This window comes from Aegilops tauschii, chromosome 7 (genome assembly GCF_002575655.3).
Source record: "Aegilops tauschii subsp. strangulata cultivar AL8/78 chromosome 7, Aet v6.0, whole genome shotgun sequence".
Classification (NCBI taxonomy): Eukaryota; Viridiplantae; Streptophyta; class Magnoliopsida; order Poales; family Poaceae; genus Aegilops; species Aegilops tauschii.
The window spans coordinates 16,991,225-17,004,647 of NC_053041.3; positions in this window are offsets into that span (position 1 = coordinate 16,991,225).

The window sequence follows — 13,423 nt, forward strand, 5'->3', positions numbered from 1 at the left end:
GGCCGTTGGATGAACATCGTACGGTCACTGGAGCTAGAATCGTTCATATTGACTAAGTTGACAAAGCCCTTCGTCCCCGTCAACTTAGTAGGCCCACAAGTCAGCCTCCCACCAAGGTGGGTCCCAGCTAGTCGGGGGAGTATTCATTTTTTTGTGCGTAATAAGGAGGCACTTCCGGTGGGTCCGAGCTGACAGCGGGGGGAACATTTTTTCGCAAAATCGTCTGGTGGGTCCCAGCAGTCAGGGGGAAACGATTTTTTTTGCAAAATACTGGTGGCCCGTCTGGTGGGTCCCCGCTGTCAGGTGGAGGAATAATTATTTTCCGCGTAATAAGGAGGCACTTCCTTGCGACTGCCGTGGACCCAGCTGTTAGCCTCTCCACGTACAGTACTCTTCCGATGGAAGTCGGTCGTTGACCACATTGACCACGCCGCGCCGAGAGCACCACGGCGGTGGACGACGGCGAGGGCTAGGAAGGGGACGACGCGGAGCTGGGCAAGACGCGGCAGTGGATGCCCACGCGAAGAGGAGTACGAGTGTTCACTGGTTCGGCTGCGGTGTGAGCCTACCGTCGCCGCAGAATAACAAAGGGTGTGGGTGAGTTGAGGGATGGCCTGGCCAGTGGTGGGAGTAGTATGGGGGCGGTGAGGCCTCCGCGGTAGCACAGCCGGTCACGGGAGGCAGGAGCAGGCGGCATGACCGGCGCTGCTTTGGGCGGCTGGAGCAAGAAGACCAGAGGTTGAAGAAGCACTATGGCCGTTGGATGGACATCATACGGTCACTGGAGTATTGACTAAGTTGACAAAGCCCTCCGTCCCCGTCAACTTAGTAGGCCCACAAGTCAGCCCAACAATATGGTGGGTCCCAGCTAGCAGGGGGTATTCATTTTTTTGGGCGTAATAAGGAGGCACTTCCTTGCGTGCGAAGATATAGCTGGTGGGTCCGACCTGTCAGCGGGGGGAACTTTTTTTCGCGAAATACAGAGGCCCTTCCTGTGGGTCCTAGCTGTCAGGTGGAGGAATCATTATTTTGCGCGTAATAAGGAGGCATTTCCTTGTGTGCGGCCGTGGACCCAGCTGTCAGCCTCTCCACGTACAGTCCACTTCCGATGGATGTCGTTCATTGACCACGTTGACCAGGCCGCGCCGAGAGCACCAGGGCGGTGGACGACGGCGAGGCCTAGGAAGGGAATGACGCGGAGCCAGGGAATACTCGGCAGTTGTTTCCCACGCGGAGGAGTACGAGGGTTTACTGGTTCGTCTGCCGTCGCCGGAGAATAACAACATGTTTGGGTGAATAGAGGGATGGCTAGGCCAGCGATGGGAGTACGGTGGGGCCGTGAGGCCTGCGCGGCAGCATAGCCGGCCGCGGGAGGAGGGAGCAGGAAGTCCCGCTGGCGCTTGGTTGAGCGGCTGGAGCATGAAGAGCAGAGATTGAAGAAGCACGACAGCCGTTGGATGGACATCCAACAGTCACTGCTCTCGTGTGTTGACTAAGTTGACAGGGCGTTGCGTGTGCGTCAACCTTTTTTTTATGAAAGCATACGCGTCAACCTGTAGTAGGCGCACAAGTCAGCCTCAAATATGTGGAAAACAGCATACATCCCATCTGCCATTATTTCTAATAATGTACAGCCCATTTGCTAATTCTTAAGAATTTTTTTGGAGCCCATCTTCTTTTTGTTAGCATTACACCCCATATTGTGGCCACGGTTAAAAAGTATACGAAATTTTGCATATTTCGGTGCGGTTAACTGTTTTTAATCCAGAAATATCGATTCACATTCAAACTATTTTGAAAAATAATTTATATAAATATAAAATCCAAATAATTGTCCACGCATAAAAATCAATGGAATTTAAGATCTTGTAATAAAAAAAATTGAAACAAATTCCCGGTCTGATGTGTTTTAAAAATGTACAGCCCATTTCTGGGCAAACCGAATGAAACTCTCCTCGTCTTGAAAATTTGCAGCCCAGCAGGGCCGATAAAGCAAGTAGGCCTTGTTTGGGTATTTCTTAAAAAAAATAGAACTGGGCTAGCCATTTTCAGTAAGAAAAAAACACAACTGGGCTCATGATGTGGTAAACATAAATAAAACCATGGCTAGACGGGCCACAGCCCCCGCACAGCCCCGTTGTTACCCTGATCCGTCGCTAAAACTAGTATAAATAACAACTGCTTGTTCCTTAAAAAAACTGCGCGACTTGCTGGGTCCCTGGTGTCAGCCGCTCGTAGTGTAATTCTCTCGTTTATTGACTACGTTGACAATGGTGTGAGCCCCAGATGTCCAACCATTAGGAGGAACCATATTTTTGGGCTTGTACTATAGAGGCACTTGCTTGCGTACTGCCATGACGCTGGTGGGTCCCTACTGTCATCCTCTCCACGTACAGTCATCTCCTTGTTCCTCTCGGTTGTTGACGACCTTGACAACGCAAGAGGGCGGCGCACCGCGCACGGCGAGCGAACCAAGGCCGCAAGGCGGAGGACAACGGCGAGGTCTCGGACGGAACGAACAGGAGCCGTTGAAGATGCGCCAGTCCAGTAGCAGGCGGAGGGGAGTACGAGGGTTGACCGGTTCGTGCGCGGGTGCGTGTTGGGGCTGACGTCGCCGGAGAATAACAGGACGTGTGGGGGAATAGAGGGAGGGACTGGCCAACGTTGGAGGGTACGCACGGTAGGACGACGGAGGCGTAGCCAGCCATGGGAGGCGGGAGCAGGCGGAGCCGACGGGGTGGTTTGGTTTGGGCGGCTGGAGGAAGAAGAAGACAAAAGATAGAAGATACACGACAGATGTTGGATGTCAATCCAACGGCTGGTAGGCAGAATCGTTTGTTGACTGGCTAATAAGTCGACACCACCTTGGATAGGCTATTTCCTTGCGGGTCCCAAATGTCAGAAGACAAGAGATAGAAGGTTGTCTTCATGAAGGTTCACAGGATTGAGCTGCTGCGGGACGTCCTTGATGATGTTCATGGCAAGGTCCGTCTTGTGTCCAGCCCAAATTAGACCGAGGCATGAAATAGTTGCCCCAGCTAGTGTTTAATAGTAGTTTGGATTGTGTCTAATTATCTGAACCTTGCCTGTTATCGACCCCTCTGGGGCTAGTACTCTGTTTGAATCCGTCTATGGGAACTGTTGCTACTTTTGTGTGCCCGTGAATCATGTGAGAACCATCGTAATTGTTGTCGAAACAGATGCGTCCTCACTAGTTTTTTCATGAATATGGCATGGTAAGACATAAGTTGTCACGGTTTATCATACGAGCAGTGTGTTTTTTGATGAAATAGAGCACTCGTTCGAGAACCGTGCGTTGACGTATACATAAGTACTTGTAAACACTGTTGGTGCTACCCCACTTGTAAGCAGTTGTGCAAAACACGGCACATTGGCTCAGCTCGCTTCAACACTAGGCTATGGACCAGCTAACAATCAACAATCTGCCGTCTCACATATAAGCAACTATGTATCTTGTTACAGTGGTTCATGCAGTTAATTGAGGCCACAATGTAATAAATTCCAAACGTTCACACGCTAGTCCAGCGCTCATGTGGAACACTCACATTAAACTCGTCTTCATAAAAAACTTGAAAAGCATAAGTTAAGCAATTTTATACATCTCAATGATTCATAGAACATAACAAACATATACTAGTTCACAACAAAAGACAAAGTTGTGAGAAGGTTTACAAATCAGGAAAAAACAAGCAAGGCTTCTCTGAGCAAAGGGCCTCCCGGCAGGCTTAAATTTCCTGGAGTTCACTCTGGTTTTTTCTTGTTGCCACCATCCAGGGTTAGGTTCTCTCATTCCAGAATAACCAATTATAACTGTGGTCTCAGCTGGAATGCTGAACTGAACCATGAATTGTACTGACCAGCTGAAATGCTTGTGCATTCCACTAAATTTAAGCACCGCTGTTTGCAGAAATAAGCAGACAACAATGCCTCTTGTCCGCGCACCTGTCCAAAAAACCGCCGTGCAGTCGTGCTAGCTAGTCCTCGGTCCATGGATGAACGGGTAGAAAGTGCATTCCGGACTAGGATGCAGTTGTTTTCGCTCGTCCCTGCACTGCAATCAGGAAGTAAAACGTACGAATCAGCTTCTTTTAGATTGCATTGGTCATTCTACCTTAGTTACTACCAATGTAGGGATACCTTGAAGACGGGAAGTTAGACGACGGCAACGAGGGATAGCCATCTCATTTTTGCGCAGTTGTACTAAAACTGAGGTGTGTGCTTTTGATTGCGCGGATAGAAATGATACGGAGACAGACATCCCGAAACGATATGGAGACAGACATCCCTGTTTGCGCAAATACGAAATACAGTTATTTAAACAGTGACAGATATTACTACTTTCCCCCGTTTCCTCTTAGAACCAAGTCCTAGATTCATGCTACAGCTTCCCCACTTTCTTCCCTGTTTGAACCAACGCTTTGAGTCGACTGTATGAACTAGCTTTACTTCTAATAATAGTAGAAGTCTAGGTGCGATTGGAACAGCGGACGGAAGTAGAAAAGGATCCACACGAAGGGAGCTGGGGCAGTAGAGCAAGGCAGGTTTCGAAGGAATATATACCTGAGGGTCGTCGGCATGTGGCAAAGACGGCGTCGGGAGGCCGCATCTTGGCCACAATACCGCAGGGAGGAAGAAGGGGCCGGAGGCCATCCCGAGCCGGCGCTCTCTCGGAGAGAACGGCACGGCCGCCGATCGGGACGCACGGGCAGCCGTTGGTCTCCTCCCTCGCCGCCGACGACAGCGTGAACGATGCACCTACACCCCTGCCCCGGTCGAGGTTGTCCGGCCGGATTTGTGACCAGCCGTGAGCTGATAGAGAGTGTGGCCACCTATGTGTTGCTTAGATCTAGAGAGCATGAGAGTGAACGAGAGGAACCCTAGTAAAGCAAGCGCTAAGGCTCCTGCTTTTATATATAGTGGAGTGATTTTGTTGTACCAGCTTCAAAAAAATGCGCTCCTACGTGTACCCGCGAGTGGGTCTGCGAGAACTAGTGCGTGCGTGCACCACTTCTCTTCGTGAGAGTACAATATACTATGCCCAAAGAACGTTCGCCGCAAGAGTAATAGTATAAGTGTGTGACGTGTGAGCTAAAATAAAATGTGCGCGCCGTCTTTTGTTTTTTAGAAGTTCTGAGGGTAGGGTGTGAAGAGCACATATGTGCGTGACGTCTACCTGCAGATAGACGGTGGGTGCGACGTGCGAGCCTGCGAGAGGACTCGGGAGAGTCGTGACTCGTGAGGGTGCGTGTGCGTGAGAGAGAAGGGGGCACGTATCAATGCAATGCATGTGTCCGTAAATCATTATCCGACAAACGTTCGCCACAAGCCTTTTCCTGACGAACGCCGTAAGAACCGTTAGATCGGCATCCGACAGTGTCAGTTTTGCCATGTCATTTAACAGAACAGCCACTCCTCCTACACACAAATCTTCCATGTGAGTGTTAGCAATTGCCGTATGCTCCCTCCGTTCCAAAATGCAGTGCATATAGCTTTATTGAAAATTCGAACCTCACAAACTTTTACCGAGTTTTCGTGTACCAAATTGCACATGTACAATACCATGTATATATCATTTCATTCATCTTCGAGAGGTAACTATAAAGATGGGTGAGGAGTCTACAAAGAAGGACCATCGCATCACCCGCAGCAATTTCAAGCATCCTTTAGTGTCGAGGAATATCATAGGAACTCTATATGATATGATTTTTATAGGATTTTTTCCTTTAGAGCCAATTGGTTCATAGGAATAGATTCATATACTCCACATTTCAAAGGAAATAAACATGATATCATTTCTATAGCTTTAGAGCCACTTGGTTCATATGAATGGATTCCTATACTCCCTTAATTTCAAAGGAAAATAAACATTAGCGTATATTCAATAGAAAAGTTCCTATGATATGAACCAAATTACATCTCTTTTCTAATCCCTCCTCATAGGAATTGAGATACATGTCATCTCTAGATTCAATAGAAAAGTTCCTATGATGTGAACCAAATAACATCTCTTTTCCAATCCCTACTCATAGGAATTGAGATGCTCCATGTCATCTCTTTCCCTACAACTTCCATGTATACATCTTCTATTCCTAAATAGATAGTACAACCCACTAGTAGCTTTTTTCCAAAACATGCAACTATGGCACAAGAACTATATAGTGTGCCAATAACTTTGAAAGATGGTCGCTGGATGAAGCTAACCCGATAGTGCAGAGATAGGCAAATCCGAGCACTACTGGCCGTTGGATATCATCAACATTCCACCAGATCTGCCACATGTACAATTTAGAAGACTCCATGGTTGAACTTAAGCATAATGCACAAACCTCAAAACACAAGCACTTCTCCTTTGTTCTAGAATCTTCTGTATCATAATTGATTATTTTTTTCTAAATGAGTTGCCATTATTTGTTTTTTACTTTATGATTTACAATGCACAACCCCATGAATCTTAACATTTTTATAAAACTAATTGATTTTGAATGAGATGAACTATAAGAACTAAACGAACATCTACATCATGCATATATGACTCAAAGCTTTACATGCTATAGTGTGTATTTATTCATAATTTGGTTTCGAAATCTCATGCGTTCAATACATGTGTACCTTACTAGTTTTGAGTAGAGTAGCAAATTTCACGCGGCCCCGGGTATATCAAAATGCAGGGCCCATGCATCATTGCCTTTTGGTCGAACCTACGTCCACAATTTTTTGTACGTACTATATCTCCACTGGTCCCCGAACCCAAAATGCTGCCTCGTTCCCGTAAAACCGAGCGGCCCACACATATTTAAGGCGTCGACTCGAACCCGTTTACTACGACGTGGCCCCGCACGCCATAGTACTCCTACAAACCCTACCGCCGCACTCATCATCGGTTTTCTTCAAGAGGACGAGGGAGAAGCCGATTTGTAGTGGAGGCGCTTTCAAAAAAAAGGATCTATAGTTGAGACCCCTACCCTAGGGTGCCCTAGGTAGCTTCCGCACGCATCATTGTTTTCTCTTTTCTTTATGCTCTTGCGCCCTAGAGTGAAATGATGGTTGCTTCGTCCGTCCAGCTTAATGTGGGAAAGGTGGGGCTTTGTGATTTGACCCCTCATCGCTCATTTTCTACTACTGCGGCGCTACGACCGGGGTGCCTCCAATTCCAACCGCTGCTCCGAACTGTAATTTGGTGCATCGCACGTGGAACAAGACGGTGGATGAGCCACATGTCGGCCAAGGGGTCATGTTAAGTGTGTCGTCATTTCGTGTGCGGACTGACCCTGCTTGAGTTGCTACGCCAACACGACAGGAGCAGCCTACCACTTGGTTTTGCTCCTTTGTGAATCCCGACTATATTGATCTAAAAAGATACGTGCTGAACTACCCTCTCCGTCTCGGTTTTTCTATTTTTAGGCGTCTCGGTTTATAGGGCCTGCACGTAGTTCTAGGTCATCCATTTGACTAACTAAATATGAGTTACTATGTCACAAAAAGTATATCATTGGATTCTTAAGCGGATGTAGTTGTATTTAAAAGTCGAGGGCGGGGCTTTTCCTGCGCGGTAGGCGGGGCAGTTCCGCCTAGTCGGTTCGACAGAGACGCGAGAAGACGAGGGAGTAGGCTGCTCCAAACGTAGGGCTGTGTGATTTGACAGTGAGTTACTGCAGGACAGGTGGGGCCCCGTGATTTGACTTGCCATTATCATTTTAACTGCGACGCTACGACCGGCGTGAGTCTCCCGATTCCTGACCACCTCCATACATGTGCCTCTCCCAATGCTCCACCATGTAGTAGAGGCTGGCTCTTGCATGAGAGCCCACTTCTCCACTTTTTCCTTGCCTCTCTTTCCTCCACATATGCAAAAATGCCATGTAAAGCGCACTATTGTACTTACTTTTACTTGCTCCTACAGGTGCTTAAGCTTGCCACATAGGCATAAAGTCTGATGTGGCAAGTTAATCAAGAAGAGAGAGACTAGTTTGGTGACCCAAGGAAGAAACGGTGCTCAGCGCGTGTACCTAGGTGAAAAGACAATTTTGAGTCTATAGCTAATTAAATGAAGCAAACTTAGCGACACCATTTCATTGGAAGAGGTCACTCCTTGGCAAATGCAATAAATACTAGTACTCCCTGTGTCCCATAATATAAGAACGTTTTTGGCACTACACTAGTGTCAAAAACGTTCTTATATTATGGGACGGAGGGAGTACGAAGAAAGAGATAGAGAGGAGTAAAAAAATACACTTATAGCCAACCTTATAGCCAACCTTGTTGTAGTATGAGTGACTAAGTGATGACTATGTATGACATGCCAACATCAGATAGCCTAACGCACCGTGTTAAATCTCCAAGGGCGCGACCGCGCGAGCGACGCGACGGTCGTGGTAGGCGCGACCATGATACGGGCTGCTGGCAGCCCTTGGATCTAAGATCAAACGGTCGCATGCTAAGTTGCTGAAAATTTGCAGAATAACCCTCCAGGATAGGATATTCACCCATAGGTCTAGAATCACGCCATGCAACTGTTCGATCTCAGATCCAAGGGCTCTCGGAAGCCCGTATCATGGGAGAATGGAAAGCCACTACCCTGCCGTTCCCACGTTGGCAGTTCGCTCCTACTCGTCCCCGCACGTCCTTCAATACTACGGCGGTTCGCTCCTAGTTGTCCCGTCCATTCACATTACGGCAGTTCCACTAATCCTAACCCTCCTCCCAAATCCATGGCGTCCCAAATCTCCACGATCGGCGGTGAGTACAAGGTTAGAACCATCACCGGCGATGAGTTCAACGTCATCTACACCCGTTCTTCCGCGACGGTGAAAGGATGCCTTTCTTGCTTCAGACGCATGTTCGAAAACTCAGATGATGAGTGGGTCACTGGGCTAGATGTTGAGTACACCATAGTCCTGGGATGAGAGAAGGATCTAAAGGACGAAGAGAGGAAGAAGCCCGCCGTGATCCAGGTTTGCGTACATAACGTTTGCTTGGTCTACCACATATGCCATGCCGACGTTGAGTGCCAGGATTTTAAGAACTTCCTCAAGGACAAAACAGTGAAATTCGTTACTGTTGACTTTAAGAACGACAAAGAAATCCTGGGTCGGATAGGCCTCATTGTAGGCAACCCCTTCGACCTCCAGAAGAATCGGCTGGTGCCCTCTCGTCAGCCTTCAATGCTGACCCTGGCAGGAGCCATGGTTCATCCTTCGTACCGTAAACTGGAGAAACCTCATTACACGTTTCATCGTCATGCATGGCAGCGGAATGTACTAGATATAGACCACATTCACTACGCTGCAATGGATGGCTACCTTTGTTTCAATATCTACAAGGGTTGGATGAAGAGCAACAGCCAAGTGTGCGGTTCAAGCAAAGAAGTATCGGCCAAGAGGAAGAGGAACAAGGACGAAGTCGAGGACGTGGACGAGGACTCCGAGTAAGGTGGTAGTGTCGTTGCTCATGGTGGTTCTAAACTTCTAATGCAGTGTCTACCGGATTAGTTGCATAGTTTAATTTCAGGTGTGCTTAGTTTAATTTGAGGGGTGTGTTGTGCTGAGCCCCCGGCAGAACTATGTTATGTTTCTTCTCGTTACTTTAACTCTTCAGTATGTACATACTACTAGTATTTCTTTAATAGAATTTAGCACCCCAATTAAGCACGTACTAGCTTTTTTAATAGTACTATATGCATAATTTGGCGACGAGCACTCTCTATATGTACCATCTTTTTTTTAATTTCAATTTTTGCTCCATGGCGCAATCCATCGATAGTAGTACTGTACAAAAGTATACATTTTTAAAAGGCTAGAGTACTGTTCATCACATATATAGCCAGTTAAATTCTCAACCTAGAACGATGTGCATGCCATGTAGTAAACCGATACGGAGGAAGTATAGTAAAAATGAGGTGATTTTACCGAGCGATCGGCGGGGGAGCATGGCCTGTCATGCGGTCCCACGTGTCATGATGTACCAAGGCCATGCACGTGTCCCTCTTGAGGCAGAAGCAACACTACGTGGTTTGAGATGATGGCGAACCGAAGTGTGAAATAATGGTTGCTTCGTCCGTCTGGGAAGGTGCGGCATTGTGATTTGACGTCTCATTGCTCATTACTACTACTGGGCCGGTACGAGTGGGGTGCGTCCCCCCTGCTGTTCTGCACTGTTATTTGGTGCTTGACACGTCGACCCGGTTGCTATATGTCCCACATGTCGGCGACAGGAAGTACATAATTCATGAAAGGGAGTGTCGACGGAGGAGTATACTACAGAATTCATGAAAGGGAGCGACTTAGTTTTGGAAAAATCTGTTTTTAGGGAGTACGTACCCACTAGGGTTTATAGGGCTCATCTAAAAAACATTCGTTTTTCCGCTTGATAAGTCTCAATTCTACTGTACTAGTAGTAGTACCATTACATGTTGGATTTCGAGGTGCGTTAGATCACCCGACGCAAGCAGTGTCAAGAGGAAACTAACCAATGCATGTACAAGTTCATGGAAATTTAGTGGTCATTCATGCATTCGTTCTAATTAATGCCTCGGTAAACATAGCTTCTTGAGAAAAACGAGCGTACTAATTACTTGTGCAAACTACGAAATTAATTCGACCACTCACCGTCTACCTTGGTTGGAGAGATTTTGAAATTGAGCCATAAACTGGAAAGGAGGGAGTAGTAACTTTTGTCTCGATTACTATTTGTGGCCTTGTATACATGCAAAATGTATTTTTTTATAGTGGCCTTGTATAAGTAAATGGAGGGAGTACTAACCAAAGTACGTAGTAGGGACGAGGAGTAAACGGAGGGAGTAGTAAAATTTTCTCCTCGTGCTGCGAGCCACCGCGCGTGTGGGCGAGGGAGTGGGCGTAAAGGCGTACAGTAGTAGTAGTAGTACTACTACTACTACTCGTAAGCAAGCTTCACCTCATCCTGCGAGCCACCGCGCCCGTTGGCGAGGGAGACGGCGTACTAAGCAAGCTTCTCCTCGTTCTGCGAGTTGACGGGACACATCAAAAGTACTCGAGTGTATAGAGCCTTGCCTCTAAGGTAGGCCCCACATGGTTTGCCTCTTTTTTTAACATAACGCGTCAAGTCGCAATTTGTTTGTTCACCCGTGGTAGACGATCCTCCCTCCACCAAGTGGACAACCAGTACACGTGCCAAATTACCACGTGGGCTGCCTTTTTCGTACAGAAATGAGCTCCACCGTGTACCCGCGCGGGTGTGGTTGGGAAAGAGACGGGAGTATGTGCGCCGTGCATGCACCTCTTCTCTTCGTGCACGTCCCCCACCTACGTGGGTGTGTGTGAGAGATACAAACCGCGTTCGTGAGTGTTTTTTGTTTTGGGGTGGGGTGGGGGGTTCATTTCGTGAATTATTTGTGGGAATATGTGTCGATGACATCTCAAACAAAATTTTGCATGCAATGTGTGTGAAATGGAGGCCTATCCATATCATACATAGAGGGTCGGGCAATCCACGAGAAGAGAGGGAGGGGTCATAGCTATCGATAGAGTCGAAGAGAGGATCAACTGGGTGGGTGCGAGATCGACGAAGAGAGCCATCGAAATTGTGTGTTTGTGCAAGTCAAAGATATAGGGCGACTGGCCTACCGGAACGTTAGAGGGCACATGTCAAGTTTGTGTGTGGAAGGGAGACATGACTAGAGCGCTCGATGTATCGGTGTGTGTGGGGGGGAGGGGGTGGGGGAGGGGTAGGCAGAGGCCTAACTATAGAGGTAGAACTACTCGTATATGTGTTGAGAAGGAGAGACCCAGCTATGTCTTGAGGGAGATCGGTTGACATCCATACATAACTGAAGGACGGGAAATATGATGGGACAGAGAGAGAGAGAGGAGAGAGAGAGAGAGGGAGAGGGAGGGAGAGGGGTAGAGTGCTGGATGGGTGATGGAGTTGCTTCTCGAAGATGGTGGGAGAGGCCTACTAGACAAACTGAGGGTGGAACTGCAATGTTATCAATAAGAGTGGGGATGTGTTTCTGTGTGTGCCTGTGCGTGATAGATATGTCGGGACGCATCCATGGATGATGAAGGGGAACCATGTGTTTGGTAAGCAAACCTAACTAGATCAGTAGATCAATTGTTGTTTGTCGGAGGAAGGGAGAGACACAACTAATGAGGTAGATCGATTGATGTGTGGGTAAAAACGAGTTATAAGGACCTAGCTAGCTATATGTATAGCAAGAGATCGGTCGGTGTACGTCCATTTGTTAGAGGCAAATAAGGCCCAGCGAGACGGATAGACAGAGAGAATGGAGCTAGGAGGTGGTGCGAGAGGCCCAATTACTAGCTAGATAGGGGGAGGAGTGTGCGGTTGTGAGATCGATGAAAAGAGGGGCGAGAGTTTACACGTGTGTCTGACCGTATGAGAGACACGAGGCAAGGACACATAAAGGAGGAGATTGAAGGTGTGTGTGTTTGTTGTAGGCAGGCATCACTGGAGAGGTTTATCGATCGGTGTGTGTCGGAAAGGAGTTGTGGAGACTCTGGGAGAACGACCTAAAGAAAAAAATGAATGTGCCCGGTGGATAGAATGCCGAGGGAGGGGGAGGGCGAGGAGGGCGTGTGCATGCACGAGAGAAAGTTAGTGGTAGCTACAAAGGTTAGAGGATTGTGTGGGTGTAAGAGACTAACAAAGATCATAATTTGATATGAAAGCGGATTCATATATTTGAATAGGAGATCATAGTGTTTTAAACATTGCATGCATGAATATAGCGGTGATACACGTGCTGTGCACATGTTATACCATAATGTGATAATGCATGGCGTTTGCAACTCACAGCTAAATGCCGAACAATCTAAACCATACTATACATCAAACAATCTCACATTTTATTTGAATTTGTGATAATGTGTGGCGTTTGCAGCTTACAACTAAATATCGAACAATCTAAACAATACTATATATCGAACATTCTCACATTTTATTTGAATTTGTGGTAATGTGTGGTGTTTGCAACTCACATCTAAATACTTGTGGGCGTAGGGGGCGGGGCACCATACATAATGTGATAAACACATTATACATATGAGACATGGTTTAGATTATGAAGATCTAGCTAGAGCTAGAAATGTAATGTGATTTGAAATCAAAATAAAGTGGATTCAAAAAATCTAGTTCGAGTTCATATAGTACACATAGTTCATATGTAACTCGAGACTAATCATGTGGTGTGCTGTGAAGATAATACACAAACGATGGTTTAACTTGACAATAATGATGATTGTAGATCTTATTAAAACAGAGAAACGAATTCAAATGCTTTCACTTCACAACAATCATTACTGTAGATCTTATTCAAATAGAGAAACGAATTCAAATTTAGTTCATATTGAAGCGGTAGTATATACATTTGGAATGCACTAAAACGTTCATTTGAGTAGTAGGTTGC